This window comes from Pinus tabuliformis, chromosome 2_2 (assembly GCF_031772625.1).
Source record: "Pinus tabuliformis cultivar Carrire ecotype Pingquan chromosome 2_2, CPIR1, whole genome shotgun sequence".
Taxonomy (NCBI): Eukaryota; Viridiplantae; Streptophyta; class Pinopsida; order Pinales; family Pinaceae; genus Pinus; species Pinus tabuliformis.
In genome coordinates this window covers 913,458,702-913,476,703 of record NC_142300.1, presented here as the reverse complement: position 1 = coordinate 913,476,703, position 18,002 = coordinate 913,458,702, and positions in this window count along the sequence as shown.

Below are 18,002 nucleotides of genomic sequence, written 5' to 3'. Positions count from 1 at the left end.
GGATAAATGCTTCGAGGGATTATGGCATCAAGAAGGATGCCTCTATCCCCCTCATTGTTGGACTATAAGGAGGTACTGAAGGAAATGGGGCATCCTCTACCTCAAAACCCTTCTCCTTTAAAGAAGCTCTCAACTCAGGCTCTTGTTCCCAACCCTCGAAGGCTCTTGCTAGCCAGGCCTTTGTGGTTGAACATTCATTGGAAGTTCAAACATTCTAAATGAATGAGCTCTTCACCACGATAAAGATTTGTTATTATATTCAACATGCGACCATATGTCGTTTTAATGGAGTCTGGTCCTCAACTTCAACCCTCAGGGAGTGGGTTTTCAGAATTGGACACTGACCATAGATTTGCTATTTTGTTCTAAAGGTTATTTTATAGTTGTCTTCAAGGATCTTGAAGACCGACATAGGGTTTTTGATCAAGGACCCTAGTTTTGGGGTCATGCGAGACTCTCAATTCAACCATAGTTCCCTGAGTTCAACTCGCTCTTCATTAAGATCCTCGGCACTTCGATTTGGATAAGAATCCCAAACTTACCCCTTCAGTGGATTAGGTGGGAGTTCCTTAAATCTATCATGATATTAGACGTTTTGTCAAAATAGACAATGAGAGACTAACTAATGGGTTCATCTCATTCATCCACATCTGTGTTGAGTTGGATTTAAGTGCAGGTCTCTCAAATAAAATCATCATAAAATGGGATGGCAAGGAAAATCACCAACCTCTAGACTATGAAAATACAACTTTTAGATGTAGAATTTGTCAGCAGTTTGGGCACCTTTAGAGTGCATGCTTTGAAGGGACGCCAGGATCCCCGGAGCTATGAAAATCCAACTGTGGATGGCGTGATCAATAAGCAGTTTCAAATGTCAAGAACACGACAATTGGTAAGAGGGACAACCCTCAGTAGGAAACAACATGTCCTGATTCTTTAGCCTTACAAGATCTTGTGTAGCCCACGGTTGATATGCCATTGCCATTAATGGAAAAGAACTCTCCGGCTATGGATTGAAAGTTCATTAGCATTAATTGTGGCTACAACTAGTGGGCAAAAACGACCTCCCGATTCTAATCATTCAGATAGTGATAGGGTCGTCTTGCACTCTAAGAAGGTGGTAGCGATGAAGCTTTCTTTGATAAACGAGGATATGGCATTATCCTCAGTTGTAACTAATAAATCTGTAAGATGGGTAGATGTCCATAGGAAAAAAAGGAAAAAAGAAAAAGCCAAACATCTATGCTGTTTGATATCAAAAAAAATCTTATCACATAAATCCATAGATACTCATCAGTTTTGGTTGACATTATATGCTTCTATGTCTACACGATTGTTATATATGGTTTTGCACAATATGGCTTGGTACCTGGCAGAGGCATTTCGCCTTCAATGTACCTCTGAAACAATATATTCTCTGGCTGTGGCATTTCGCTCCATTGTATTCATGATCTTTATATCTTCTTAATATAATCCATACAACTTTTTCTCTCTGAAAAAAAAGATACTCAATTTATCATACATGGTAAAAAACATGACCTCCCCATTCAATTTCTTCTAATTCGTTGTTAACCATATATAATCAATGTTATTTTTTTGTTATTATTAAAATATTTTGAATTAGGTTAAAAAAACATAATATCAAAATTCTTGGAATAAATTATTTGATAAGTTAATAAACCTGATATCAAACTGCTTAGAATAAATTATTTAATGACTTTATCAAAATTTGTATGACTTATTATTTGGGCATGACTCCTAATTGTATCTTACAGAACCAAATTCACTTTTATTATAAAATTCAAATGCGTATCATATTTAATGTATATACTTAAATTAAATTGAAGTGTTATCTTTTGTTAATTTTTTAAATTAACATGAACAATTTTGAATAGTGTTTTAGGGAAACTCCTATTTCCACCACTATAGAAAAGTTAATGCACCCTGACATGCAAGGGGAATAGTGGCGGCCTTGCATTTATATTTCCCTCAAAGTTGACTTTGGCATGTTAGCAACAAGGCAGCCACTATTCCCCTTGCATGTCAGGGTGCATTAAATTTTCTATAGTGGTGGAAATAGGAGTTTCCGTGTTTTAGTGACGTATTTAAAATTTTAATATAAATTTTATCTTATTATTTTGTTAATTTATTAAAGTGAAATAAGAAATTTTGAATGTTATTATATTTGTCTCGCTATAAGGTATTTATTGTTGCTTTTGACTTTTATTAGTTTGTCTTTAACCAAAAAAATTATGACGCTTATCCATAATTTAACATTGGGAATTCATTTTTTTTTGTTATTTTTTATTATTATTTAAATTTATTTTATTGTAAGATGATTGGTTGAGGTCTTATTATGGGTCTTTTAGTAAATTTCATTTCTATTAGTTACCAATTTTTTGTTTTTAGTTTTATTTCATTTTTATTTAACTTCTTCTTCTTCTTCTTGATATATGAGAAATTACATTTTGTAGATGCTAAGGCATATGCATATGGAGGGCAGAGTTGCCTGTCAAGTCAAAGAACTGTTAACCAGAAAAAAGAAAAGAAACAGTTTTATCTCCACGCAGGGAGTCTGTTATCTGTTGTACTGTGTCTATGCTTGCTCTCTAACATAGAGAGAACAAGATCAAAATTGAAAGCTGTCTCTTCGCAGAGAGAGAAACTAAGTATCAAATTCTGGACTGTATATCCAAAGTCATAAATATAGACCAAAAAGTTGTAAATACAAACATGATATATACAAGATTATCAGAAAATATTGTAGGGCTTAAAGCCCATTTTCTCTAAGTTCCACAAAAGGTTTGTGGTAATGCTGGTGGAAGGTCCCATCTATTTCCTCTTGGATCAACCAGTCATTGCCCTGTCTAAGCGCTGCCTCTTTGGAAAGGTGATTTGCCCTCGTATTTTGCTCCCTGTAAATGTGGCGACAGGCAAAGGAGTCAAAAGAAGATATCAATCTTTGTGCTTCTTCTAATATATGCCTCAATGAAAATGCGTTACAGTGGGATGCATTATTTAACCATACAAACGATTTTGGAATCACCAAACAGCTGTAGATGTCTGCAATGCTTTTCCAATGCAAAATGAATGAGATGTTTAGCAATATAGAGTTCATCATAGTTATTAGTTCCCCTGCCTAAACTTATTTGGATCTTGAAACAATGAGTATCATTTAGGTAGAGTATGGCTCCGCCACCACATCCAGCCTCCTGCACAGAGCCATCAAAGTATGCCCACAACTTTGATTTGTCTATGATTCTAACTTTTTGATTTTATTATTATTATTATTATTATTTCCATTTTCATGAGTTATAGTTTCCGGTCAAATCTAGCCGTTACTTGGTCAAGGAATATAGCCGTTGGAGGTTCTGCTCTATCTATTTAACATGCAAAGCGTGATTTGTTCATTCAACTTGTCCTGACGATGAACCACACTAGTTGGTTCGAAACACGTCGACAAATGAAATATCAAGTGATTTACACCAAAAAAATCTCCCATAAACGAGTTATAGTTTATTTATTATTATACTTGCCCCATGGTATTACATTTTGCCTTTGACTGCTTATTAATTTGTCTTTGACCAAAAAATTATGCCACTTATCCATGGTTTAACATTGAGAATTCATTTTTTGTTTTTTGTTTTTTTTTTTTGTAGGTAGAGATGGTGCCTTTTTCTCTAATTATATTAAAACGAAATACCAGATACACTGTTTCAGTGGCCTCAACCTGCCCCTAAGGGAAACTAGGTCTATTGGCCATCTTAGTCTATTATATGCGTTCAAAAAACAAAATTTTGCAAGTCTCACCATACTAGCTATGTGTATAGAACACCAAAAACTGCCTATTAAGCTATTGATATGCATTAAAACTTAAAAGGAAAATTAAGGCATTAAAGCAGACCCACAAGGCCTCATTTCTTCCTGGTTTCCTTGTTCTGATCAGTGTCCTTTGGGATGTCCATTCATCCCTCCTGAGCTGTGTCGATGCCTGTAATCCGGGACAGAACCTGAGCCATCTCCTCAAGCTTGTCATTCTGCCTGATCATAATAGTCTGAAAGTTTTTCATCTCCTTTTCCAACTTGGGTACCCCATTGGCAATTTCAGTCATTTCTATAGCTACCTGTTCCATGGCTTTCGCCAGAAGGCATTTGAGCACCCAGTGAATGTGCAAGGACTGCCTATACAGGGTCATCCTGCCCCGCGTGTTCCCTGGGTCCCTGATCAATTCAACCCATTCCTCAATCTCAAACGATGACTGATCTTCCAAGACATCAGATTCTAAATTTTGAATAATCCTTCTGATGTTCTCATTCGTTCCCTCTTGATATGCTTGTGCTGCTTCCTGGGCTACAGATTGAGTGGTCCTTCTACCTCTGCCTCGATTTCCTTGGTTTTCATTTTGCCTCTCTTCCTGGTAGTTTTGCTTGGGGCGACCCCTGCCACCGCGTCCCCGACTGTGACCCATGCGAGCCATTTGTTTTCCTTTCCTCTCCTGTACACAGTCATCAATTTCAGGAGTTAGTTTTTTAAACTTCTTATTCCCTTCTTCAATTTCCGGATCATGTTTAGTATCGCCTTCGTCTCTTTTGTGAATTCTTTCTTTCTTTTGAGTCTGGTTATGGTCTCCATTCTCACTATAAAGCAGGTGGATAAGGCCCTCTGTCATGTGGGTCAGATAATGGGTCGTGGCCTTAAGCATTTGGCTTCCGCAACCCCTCTCCTCTTCTGCACCCTCTGTGGGGTTATCGTTTGGATTTCTTGCAAGTTTCTTCCTTAACACTACATTCCCTGACACAACTTCACTAATACTACATTCCCTGCTATCTTTTTTCTTTTCCTCGGGGCTCTCTTCCTGAGGCCGACCCTTTATACTCTCCCCTCTGAGTGCCGAAGGTTGGCTTGGATTCTTCCAACCCTTCAAACTATCAGGGCTTTTGCAGTAGTCTAGCATATCCATACTATCTATAGGAAAGGATAATAGAGGAGTAGGGAATTCAGAAGGCACATACCCGAGAGCGTTCGCTTTCCTAGAGATTCCTGCAGTCTGCACCACGATCAATTCTCTCTTCGTTCCAACGGAATTGCCTTTTCTTATGCCTGCCATCACCTTCATATACTGTCTTTTCTTAACTCTGCTCATTCTACCTTTGCCGCCTCCATTCTTTCTAATCATTCTTACACCACCTTTCCCACTCCGATTTCTTGTTTCGTGCTCCAGCCCAGTCATCATTATTTTGTTTGGGGTTTCGGTATTATGCCTACAACCACCGCGAATACTCCTTGCCTTGTCATAATCACTGCTACTGTCCTCCATCACCCTGTTCTCCATCCCGATCGCGGGTCATTTTTTGTTATTTTATTATTATTATCTAAATTTATTTATTTGTAAAGTGATAGGTTGAGGTCTTATTATGGGCTCTTTAGTAACTGCGATTTCTATTAGTTACTAATTTTTTGTTTTTAGTTTTATTTCTTTTCAATTTAACTTTTTGATTTTTCTAGGTTTCCATTTTCATGAATTATAGTTTTTAAAGGGAAAAAAATATTTTTTTTTTTGGTAATTTTTTTTAGTTTTATTATTTATTTTATATATATATTTTTTGTCTTTTTCTATGTTTTTTTTAAGATGACAAATTTTAAAGAGGAAAAATAATTAAAAAATCTTTTCCTAATAATTTTTTTTAGTTTGACTTATATTTTTTTTTGGTCTTTTTCTATTTTTTTTTCTTCTCTATTTTCAATTCCAATTACATAAATCATAAATTATTTTTCTTGTTTACACATAGCTTTTATAATATAACTATTATGAAAATTAGTTATTAGTTTTTAGAATTTATTTTCATAATTTTATTAAGAAAGTTTTATTGATGTAGAGTTTCTAATTTTTAGGATCTCATGAATATTTTTTTCCCAAACTTTGCTAAATTTGTTTTATTTAAGCATAGTTTTTATAATTTTTGCCTACAAGTATATAAAAAAATCAAGAAATTCATCTTATAACAAGAAATTGAATTCAAGAAATTAATCTTCTTGAATTCAAGATGTTTTATTTTTTATTAATTCCTTTTGCGTGTTTGTGACTATCTATTGTTCTGGCAGGTCAAAGGATCTGAAATTCCAACCTGGATACTATGAGGATATCGCTTTGAAGTTCCATATTTTGTTTCAAGTCGGTGGAGATTGTGGGAGGTTAGATTTCAATTTCTCCTTTGTTTCAATTGGTTTGTTAAAGTTGTTTCATATTCTTTCCTCTAATCAAACATAGAAGTTACCACACAAAAAGTTAACGTGTGAATTTTGTTAAAGCAGTTTAGCTTTAATCTACTGCAATTTTATTCATGGTTTTATTCAAAATGATTCACAAATTCAATCAATTTAGTACTAAATCACAAATCATAGCTATTGTATAATATTTATATATTTTTTTGAAAATGGCTAATAATATATTTTATTTATTTTAATATTTAATTTTTTTTTTTTTTTTTCATGATACAAAATATTTTAGGAACTAATTATTTTGATTAGAAACTAAGTGCTTTGATATCCATATTAGCTACCGGTGATTTAATTTATATAATTAGTCGTTAAATTAATAGTAAAACAATTGTTATTACGAATTATTCATAAATATTTAATAACATGTCTTTACAATTTAATTAAAAATTTGATTTAATACTAAATCACAAATTATAGATCATCTCAACTCAATTTTTCTTTATAAAGAGACACCATTTGAGTGATAACAATAAAATTTTTGTTTCATATTCCCATGCCTTCACTGCCACACACATAATTGCATTCAAATCTATATTAATCATGTTCAATTCCCATGAACTTTGTAGGAGACAATTAGTTGTGCAAAAAAAGTTTATTGGAATTGACATCTTCATTGAGCTGAAACTAAGTTTCTTCATACCAATTTGAACCAAACATTGCAAAAAAAAAAAAAAGTTAGGAAGCTTCATTACAACCAATGAGGTAAGATGCTCACCAAGACAGAATATTTTATCACCAAATTTTTACTTTCCTTTTTATTTTTTATGAAGGCTTTAATTGATCATCTCACACCTTGTCACCAGTTCATACTCCAATTAGTTATATTTAAATTGAGCACAGAAGGTACTAACCACTACTTAGCACTTGTTATTATTATTTCCATTATAGTTTTTTTTTCTTTTTTCTATTATTTCTATTTTCATAAATTATAGGTTTTTTTTAAAGACTTATTATCATATTAAAAACATATATATAAAACACATAAATATATATAAAAAATAGTATATATGTTAATATACACAATATTAGTTAATTATATTTCTAACATAAATATATATAAAAAATAGTATATATGTTTTTTTTTGGACATTAACGGTTATATTGAAATGGCGGTAAATAAGCTACCGCGTGCTTTACAATTCAGGTGAGTCCATGACAGAGAACAGAGGATGCAAGGGAATGCTGATCCAATCCGAGAGGAATGCTGTTCAAAACGAGGGTTTGGAGTGAAGAAATAAACTACTTCGGCTTATTGGCTGTAGATGAGACGTCGCCCCCTGTAAAGTTCTCAAATGACAGATTGCTCCTCAGAGAATAGAGGGATTTCTCTGCAAATAACCTATGGCACTTTCCATTTGTTTGTCAATACTTATTAACTCGAGTCTCTGTCGCTGTCGTCCCCCATTTTGTAGAAGGAGTGCGTACTTGGCTTTGTCCTGATGCTTGGGCGTGGCACTTAAGTTCCAGTAGATGAGCTTTTAGGAATCCTTGCAATGAAATTTTCGAACCCCAGGAATTGATTCTGTGACTGAAATCTGCGGCTTTCCTCCATAACTGAGCGCATATAGGGGCGTGCAGCAAAGGGAAGGATGCAGGATTCGATCTGGCAGATTTGATCTCACTGGAATGAATACGTTCAGCAGCAGCAGGATGAGGTATGGAGTCCTTTCAGAAAACGGATGGAGAAGTCGCCCGGCAGGTTTCGGTCAACAGATGCAAAAGGAGCAGAGGGATCCTTTCATTAAACGTTAGGTTGCATTGATTTGTTTCTGTGTATCCTGGATGTTTGAAGAACCTGGAGTAAGACGTTAGTCCGATCATGAGCTAGCTGTGTATCAGAACTTCGCTTTTGGTGGCTATCTGCGGATCTTTTAAGTGCAATCCCAGCAGACATCGAATCTGAGTGACCTCAGAGTAAGAGGAAGTCATCAACGACTTGAGTCTCCAATGCAGAACTTGGGAGAAATCACAAATGCCACTTCCCAGGGAAGACTGACTCTGAGATTTCTGATCCTATCCTTCAGAAGAGAGAGACAGAGGGAATGCAAAACTTCACTGAGATATACCCTTTAGGAACCTTTAAATTCGTTGGAGAAACAGGGACAAATCAAGCAACAGAAGAAATTCGGAATCTTGGATCAGCCTTGGGATGTCGGATTACAAAATGGATGAGCAGAGAACCCCTATTTCAAAAGGAAAGGAAGGACCGGGCTGGAGATTTAAGGTATTGAGCAAGTTGATTCTGATGAGTTAATTACCAGGGATCTTCGAGAACAGAGGACACCAAGGTTGGCCTCAGTATCAGCTAGAGAGTTGAGGTTCCTTAGGATATGAAAGAATGAGATTTTGTTAAATTTGGGCAGCAGAAGTCTGATTTTCCTGATGATGGGGGCTAACTGGACCTGGTGAGAGTTCTTAGGACTTATCATGGCCTGGATGATGAGTCTTGAATCTCCGAAGACTGAGAGAGAAAGGATATTTCTTTTGATCGCCTGTGTCAGCCCTTGCCACAGAGCCAGAGCCTCCGCTCTGTTGTTAGATTCAATTCCAAGACCCCAATGGAATCTCAGTTCCGGGGAGCCTCCTGGGCTCAATAAAACTCCCCCGCTGCCAGCAACCCCAGGGTTTCCTTTAGAAGCCCCATCAAAGAATAAACAGTGATCTTCCAAGGCCGATCTCCACTTGATAAACTCTTGTTCTTCCAGTCTAATCTCCCAACTGGAATGTACGGGAACAGCTTGTGGGGGTCTTTCCTTTAGCATTGGAGCTAGTTCTTTGAACCATTTCTCTTCTTCTCTGAGCAGTCCCGTTTCATTCCTTGATGAAGTGTTGGCTTCCAGTGCCTCTCCCAACAATGCTTTTATTTTAGAAATAACTTTTATTGTGCTGCAGCTTTCTTCTCGGAAAATTCTATTGTTTCTTTCCAACCATAGTTTCCAGCAAATAAACTTAGGGATCCACATCCAGCTGGTTTTAAGAAGACTTTTTTTTTTCAGGCAGAAAGGAGATAAGCTGGCCCAGGTTCTGAACAAGGCAGGAATGTTGTCTGGGAGAGCAAGGATGGGCTCTAACATCAGCACCCCCCTCCAGACTTCTTGAGCGTAGGGGCATAGCAGCAGCAGGTGATTGGTAGTTTCTTCATCAGACTTGCAAAGAGGACATCTAGAAGGTCCTTCCATCCCTCTTCTTCTCAAGTTATCTCTGGTGAGGATGCTTTGATGTGCCACGGTCCAGCAGAAGAAGTCTATTTTTGGGAGAGCTGGAAAGTCCCATATAAATTTCCATTGGGCCGGGTTTGGAGGAACATGAGGAACAACCATAATTCTTTTGTAACCCTCAGAAACAGTATAATGGCCAGAGCTGGACCCCCAGCCTCTTTTGTCTTTAGCAGTGGTTTTTGAAGGCGATTTTCCTTGGAGCATATCTAGTAATAATGAGACTTCCCCCTGCAGCATTATGGGGACCTCTCCCAGGTTCCACCCATCCCAGGTTCTGTCAGGAGCTGCTTTCCAGTTCGAAATGTCCCACAAAGTGTGCAGATTACGAGAGTGAAGCCAATTTTTAATGTTTGCAAGCCCATTTACATTCTTCATTGGCTGGTCACCCAAGATCGAGTCGTCCCAGATATTGATTTTCTTTCCATTACCCGGGATCCAATATAGATATTGGCTGAATTGTTCCCTTGCAGCATTGCAAAGATTGAATATTGGAGAACCTTTTAGAGTTCTTGGAGGTTTGTCCAGGCATCTCAATCGCTGCCCGTGGAAGTATTTCTTCCAAATGACTCTTTTACTCCAGCTAGTATTTCCAGAGACTAAATTCCAAAGAATCTTGGAACCCAAAGCAAGATTTTGAGCCGCCAAATTGCGCAGCTGGAGGCCTCCTTCCTGAAAGGGATTTCTGAGGATTTCCCAGTTCACTAAATGGATTCTTCTATCATTGTTATTCCCACCTTCCCACAGAAATCTTCTCAACAGGCTATCTAGCTTACTGAGGAAGGTTTTTGGGGCAAGGAGGATTGAGTTCTGGAATAGAGGCATGCTTATTAGGACCGATTTCATGAGGATGACTTTCCCTGCATTGTTCAACCATGAGGCACCCCAGGCTTGGATTCTATTTTTTATTTTGTCAAGCAGCGGCAGCCAGTGAGCAACTTTAGGCTTAGATTTGAAGATTGGTATTCCGAGATATTTAAATGACTCCCAATTTCGGATTCCTTCCATTTCTAAAAGTCTTGCTATGTCAAATAGCTCTTTATTCGAGCAATTCCAGCCGTAGATAGAACATTTTCTATAATTTATTTTGCTGCCCGAAATCAGCCTGTAAGTGTCCAGTTCCCTCTTGAAATGTCTTGCAGAGATCAAGCTTGCTCCTCCAAGCAGCAGAGTGTCGTCAGCAAATTGGGCATGATTAATGTCTTTCACCTTGTGAGTGGTTCTGAGGCCAGGCAATGTTTGGATTTGCTGATTATGATCTAGTTGGAAGCTTAACACCGAGGCTTGGACAGCATATAGGAGCGGAGATAAAGGGCATCCCTGTCTCAGGCCCCTGGAAGCTTGGAAGAAATCAGTAGAACGGCCATTAACCAAGGGCGCAATCCAAGGCGAGGCAATACAGGCTTTCACCCAGTTGATGAAATTTGTTGAAAAGCCTAGCTTCTTCATCACAGCAAACAGAAATTCATGCCTCACCCTATCGAATGCATTCGCCAAGTCGAGCTTAATCACCATGCCTTTCTCCTTTCTTTGACAACTAGAGTGGACTGCTTCTTGGACCAGCACTATGTTATCCAAAATCTTTCTGCCTTTAATGAAACCGCCTTGATTTTCAGGGATGATGTCAGGCAAGATATTTTTCAGCCTGTTGGCTATTATTTTTGAGACCAATTTATAGCTGGAATTACACAAAGATATTGGCCTAAATCTACTAAAGTCAGAGGCGCCTTTCTCTTTTGGAATCAGAGCTAGGAAGGCTGAGTTGATGCCACCACCTATCTTGACACAATTCTGGGATTTTCTGACCATCCTCAGAAGATCTTTTTTGATTATTGACCAGCAAGTCACAAAGAACCTTACAGAGAACCCATCTGGCCCTGGGGCTTTATCAGGCTCCATATTGTTCAGTGCCTCCTCAAGCTCTTCCATACTAATCGGTGCTGTCAGCATATCGTTGTCCGAATCCTTGACACAAGTGGGTATTAAATTGATCGGATAAGAGTGGGGATCAATAGCTGGTTCTTCAGGAGCCGAATACAGATCTTGGAAGTAGGAGTATGCAGCTTTCTTGATGCCTTCGAAATCCTTGACCACAGTATTTTGGAATTTAATCTCTGAGACTGATTTGAAGTTCTTTCGGGCTTCCGCTTGCTTATGAAAAAAGCTGGTGTTCTTATCGCCGGATTTCAGCCAGAGAATTCTAGACTTCTGCCGCCAGTATTCTTCCTCCTCCCTGCTAGATCTATGAACCTCTTTTTGGAGCTCGATTTCTTTTAGTAGCATACTTTGGGAAACCGGATTTTGCTCCATTTCTAGTTGATGATCAGCAAGCCTATTTGTATTTTCTTTTCTTTTGGAAGAGGGGGATTGCAGTCTTTTAGCCCAGGCTTTTAGATTTCTTTTTAGAGTCCTAATTTTCTCTTCCCACACAAAGAAAGGAGAACCATGGACAGGCCTATTCCAAGAGTCGGAGACCACATCTTGGAAGCCTTCTTGCTGGATCCACAAAGGGCTGAACCGGAAAGGAATGGGGCCAAGATTGCAATCAAGGGAAAGCTCGAGAAGAATGGGTTTATGGTCAGAGGTGAGATTTGGAAGAATTTTTGAAGAAGCCAAGAGACCGCTGGTTAGGAAGGAGGAGTGGACAAGAAATCTGTCCAGTCGGGCAGCAATATGATTGGGGCCTGTTCTTTTATTGGACCAAGTGAATTTTCCTGAAGATGGTTTAATATCCTCCAGGTCCCAGCCCAACAATATGTCTTCCACCCATTCTCTGGCAGGATCCCTAACAATGGAACCTCCCTTTTTCTCATCAATATTGAGGGTGACATTAAGGTCACCAGCTATTATGATATTCTCGGGGTTTTGCTCTAAAAGAAAAGTATGGAGCGAATTCCAGCAGATTTTTTTCTCACTTGACAAAACTGGAGCATAAACATTAAACATACTTACTTGCTGACCAGAATCCTTGTGGAGTAGCTGAGTGAAGAGCCAGTGAGAGCTGCTTTTTTCTTGAATAAAGTCATATATGGTGCTGTTCCAGAAGGTGGCTATTCCGCCAGAGGCACCTCTTGCACTAACCGCTTTTCCATGGCCTTTGTTCCAAAAAACTTTACTAGATTGGAGGAGGGGAAGTTCCTCCAGCTTTGTCTCCTGGATGAGGAGGATTTCAGGCGAGTATATTCTCACTAAATCTTTCAGGGCTTCCTCTTTCGACCTGCTGCCTAAACCTCTGCAGTTCCAGGAGACGTATTTCATTATTTACTTTTGTGGGGGGAGGAGGCTCCCATTGGAGCCTTGTTGCTTTTGCGCCCAGATCTGGTATTCATCATTGATTTGAGAGTTTTTTGGGATCCCTGGAGGACATCTTTGTAAGTTTCTTCCTCTCTCTGTTTCTTCTTGGATTTCCGCCCTCTGGTCGTCTTGATTGGAGTGGCTAACGAATTGTCTGATTCCGAATCTCTCTCTTCTGAATCGCCTTCAGAGTCTGAGGCTAGACTAATGTGTTCTTCATTACCTTCATTTCCCCTCTGACCTTCCTCTGGTGTGGGGATTGATGATTCTGCTTCGTTTGTTTTTCCTTGTTTCTCCATATTTCCGGTTCCTTCTTGGTTCTCCTTATCATCCATCTTTTCTCCAGATGGAGATCCGTCTTTAGAAGTAGCAGCGGCTTTTGGATTGATGTGAGGCTTTCCCGATGGGCCGGTAGTTTTCTGTCCGGGAGGCTTTGGGATGGCCTTTCCCTTTCTGATTTCTTTCCATCCCTCTTCTTCAACTGTGTTCCCTGATGGGGCTTTTGGGCAGTTTCTCTGGAAGTGTCCATGCTCATGACAAGTTCTACATTTGAACGGCAGCTGCTCGTAGTCCAACTTCTGGTAGTGCTGCCATTCTCCAACCTTGAGTTTAATTGCTTCTGGTAGCCCGGCTTCCAGATCAACTTCTACGCAGATTCTGGCACAAGTATATTGGCCCTTGTGATCGGCTTTGTCAATGAATCGGCCCAGCCCATTCCCGATCTTCTGCAGGGATTGATAGCTCCAACAGTGAAGAGGGAGGTTGGGTAACCGCACCCAGACCGACGCCTCCTTGGGGACATCAACGGATGGGTCGAAATCAGGACTCCATTTATTGAGATACAATCCCTGATTTCCCATAAAGTACGGCCCATTTCTGAAAACCAGGTCGCGATCTTCCTTGGTGGTAAATTCAAAGATGAAATAGCCTCGCCCTACAGCGTAACAAATCACATTATTTTCCAGCTGTGGCCTCCAGTTTCGTTGTATCCAATCGTCCGTGGACTTAGTGGATGGCCATCGGCCCATAAACTGCCCTACCAGGCCTCTGTCAGACAATGCAAGAGCGATTTTTATTGATTGTTCCTCTGGGAGTGCGATCTCTGGAATTTCGTCCAGCTTTTTAATGAATTTAGGCACTTCAGCATGCTGGTGCTTCTTCCCTTTCTGAGTTAGCAGCCTGTGGAAGGCATCTGCGGAGGTAAGAGGAGGGGTGGGAGCAGACTCCCCACCCCCAGGACCGCTCATGGCGGCGTCCAAGGGTTTGGCTGCGGCGGCAATCTACAGACGGCTTCACGGCTCCAGAGCAGCGCGCGCGCGATCTAAATGGTTCCTTCCAATAGTATATATGTTTTTTTTTTTTGTAAGTCAGGAGATTATATTATATAACAAAATATAGTACAAAAAATCCGCGATGGCGGATCGAGAGCAGGAAATAACAGTGAACCATAGCTACACCTCTGCTCAAAGTTTTCTCCAAAACATGACTATGAACAGCATACCTCGCAGGGCAGCTTGACCTTAACTTTTTCCTAACAGCCGACATAAACAACACATAACAAAGTATGGCAAACACATAGATAGACTGGAACAAAGACATGACAAACTGTAACAGAGGCACAGAAAGAGCTAAAGAGAGCCACACCGGGACTGAAATTAGATAGATTTGCCCATCTGGCTGATGGTATCCAGCCCCATCTGCCGCATATGGGTGTTCATTCGGGCTTGCATTGCTTCCAGAGTTTCATTTTCCTCTGCCCCTGTTTTGGCAGGTTGAGAGGCTCCTGGGGCAGCATTAACCGTGTCTCTCAAGATCTGAATAAGGAGGGTGAGCTTCCTGTTAACAACTTGAACAGCTTCATGGACTGTGTTAATCCGCCCTTCCAGAGTATTGTTGTAGTTTATAATCTTCCCCATCTGCTCGTCTGTGACAATCACCTCGGTAACTATATTCTGCTTCTCTTTCTCCACAGTCTCCAGGGCTTTGGCAATCAGCATCTTAGTCCTCCAGCTTTCCGCCTTCGTTCTTACAAACTGCGTAGCCCTCTTCGACGGCGTGCGGGGTCCCTTAACCAGTGCACCTCCGCGGCAATCTCCTCAACGGTACGCCCGTCCTCCGCTTGCTTTACCTGCGCTTCCAGCTCCTCCACCTTGCGTTTATTCCTTGCGGCCGCCCGGGTCTCATAGCCCTGCCTTGCTTCCAACAGGTCCTGGTTAGCAGCATCATTCCGGCACCCGCTGGCATCCATCCTGGCCACGCTCTTTTTCCTCCAACCAGAAATCCTCTTGCTTTCTAAAGGTGAGTCTGCCCTCTGAAATGAAACAGTAATGAGAGCAGAGCGAAGACCCATGGTTATATAGCCATCGTGGATGTTGATGCAACCGAGTTCGGGCTTGATTTTGCTGCAGATGAGGGTACTGTTGCCGTCAATTCGATGGCGGTTCGCACACGCGGAGCTGAAGCCGAATGACATAAAATGACTGTGGTAGCGCGAGAACCATTGATTAAATTGCCAAGTATGCTGTACCTCCGAAGGATCGTTATGAACACTGATGGATTCGGACAGGCTCTGTTTACCCTTCTTCCGCTTTCCCATACTGAGAGTGCTTGTCTTCCCTGACTGCATTCCCACTACCATAAATGCTACTGATTCCTTGTGATGCGGTGGGTTGCCAGATGATCTGCGATAAATGCTCTCGGTATTGTGAAACTTGTGGCACGATCTGTGATGATCGTTGAGATGGCTGGTTTGTCGCCGCCATTTAACCCTTCTTCCGTTGCGTTCCATCATAATTTGAAACCTGTCATAAGTGCTCGCTAATCCGCCGTAAATTTCCATCCGGTGCCGTATATCTAAGCCATTATCGGCTCCAATAGTATATATGTTAATATACACAATATTAGTTAATTATATTTCTTAATTTTTGATGATGACATTAAACAATACAATATTTTATTAGTTTATTATTTTGGGATGAAATCTTTGTTTTTATTATTTATTATTTTAATTAAATTATATTTAATGTAAGTGATAACTATTAAGTACTATATAACCCTTATTTAAATTTATTCTTAAAACTCTTATATCAAAATTCTAAAAATGTAATATTTTGGGAGCTTTATCTGCATACCTTGTGTTTCCCATTTGTCTGGGAATGTTGTTTCAGACAATTCGGTACCATCAGAAGCACATATGACATGCATTTCTCTCCTCATTTCTTCCCAATCTTTGTAAAATTCGGGGACTTGAAATAATAAAATACGACCCATATTTTTGGCTATAATAAGTGATGGTAATATAATATTTTTTCTAATATTTGATTGAGCCATTAATAATAAACCTCTGAAATAGTGCAATTCTGGCCACGTTAAACATAAGGACTCAGCAATTGTCTGCTGGGATAATGGATCTTCGACTCTCTGGATTTTTTCCCTAACTTCTTCCCCGATTTGTTGATGTTTATTCTGGTCAATCATAAAAGATCTCAATTTATTGTGATCAAACTTCCATTTAAATTTATTCTTAAAACTCTTATATCAAAATTCTAAAAATGTAATATTTTGGGTTTTTTAATCAAAATTCTTGTGATTCATTAAAACGTGTGACAAAAAAATAATGTTAATTTTGGTATTTGAAGATTTAGAAAAAATAAATAAATTATTTGAGTGACTCACCCAAAGCTCTCGGATTATAATTTCGTGAGACGTGTAATTTTGATGACTCATTAAAAACATCATATCAAAATTATTGTGACGTTACTTGGGGACTTGCTCAAAATTCTTGTGATATGTTATTTTACAATTAAAAAAAGTCTAACATAATTTATCTCTTAACTTTTCATTAATTTATTAAAGATAATTTTTTGTATGTTAATTTATTAAAGATAAATATTTATTTCACAATTTATTTTGCTAGTTTATTAAAGATAAAATAAATTTGAGTTGGGAACTTAGATGTGTTATGTGATGTATTTATAATTTAAATTGTATTATATTGACACATATTCAAAATTGTATATTTTAATTTTTTAAGTTAATTTTGTTTAAAATTTTATATATTTTTTGAAAATTATAAATTTAAATGGTTTAACTTTGTTCAATTTTTTTTTTTTTAATATAAATTTAAATTGTTTAATTTATAAAAATCTAGCCATTCAAGAGTTTTTAGGGTAAAATTTCTTTATATATTCAAAAAGATTGTAAAAACCATTTAATTATAAAAATAATGTGTTGTTCCTTATTAAAATATATTATTTTTTAATTCACAAAAAAATATCAAAACTCTTAAGATGAATTATTCAATTACAATTTTTAAAACAAATTATTATCTTTGGATTTTTTTAAAAACACAAACAAATTATTATCTTTGTTTTTTGTAAATACAAACAAATTATTATCTTTGAAATTTTTTAAAAACACCACTTTTCCTTTTTATCATATTAATAATTTAATCTGAAGATAAATTGAATTATTTTTGAAAATACTCTTTTTTTTTCTTTTCATAGTCATAATTTTACCTCTCTAAATCATAATAATATTTTGATCACTTATTCAAAATATCTTAAATTTGTTAATTTGAGATTGTTTTCCATTATAATTTTAAAAAATTAATCATTTTTAATATTTTATTTATTACCATTAAAATATATTATTTTTAATTTTCTTAGGATTATAAAACATATTAGGTTATTTTTTTAAATCTTTAAATTTATAAACACAAATTTCGGAGATAATCACATCAAAATTCATTTGTCGACGCGTTTGGAACCAACAAATGTGGTTCATTGTGAAGACGTAAATTATAAATTATAAATAATTCTAAGAATAATAATAGGATATTTTGGGAATAAAGGGGCGTTAGTCTCTTTCCAAAACACTTTGGGATGAAAGCATATGTGACCTTTGCCATACTAGAATGGTTGAAAATGAAAAACATTTTTTTTGAATTGTTTGGCCCTTACACACATTTATTCTTTTTTCCATAAAATTTGCCACTTTGCCAATTTTTTGACCTTTTAAATTAGTAAAACTATGGTGACATGGAAACACTTCTTCCCCTCTTTTTAATCACATAAATAAAATATTAAAAAATCTCAATTAATCTTTTTCTTAAATTCCAATAAACCATATTAATTTCAATAAACGCAAATCATCATCATAATACAACTCATTAATATACCCTTAACGATAAATACATTATTTACCCTAATTCA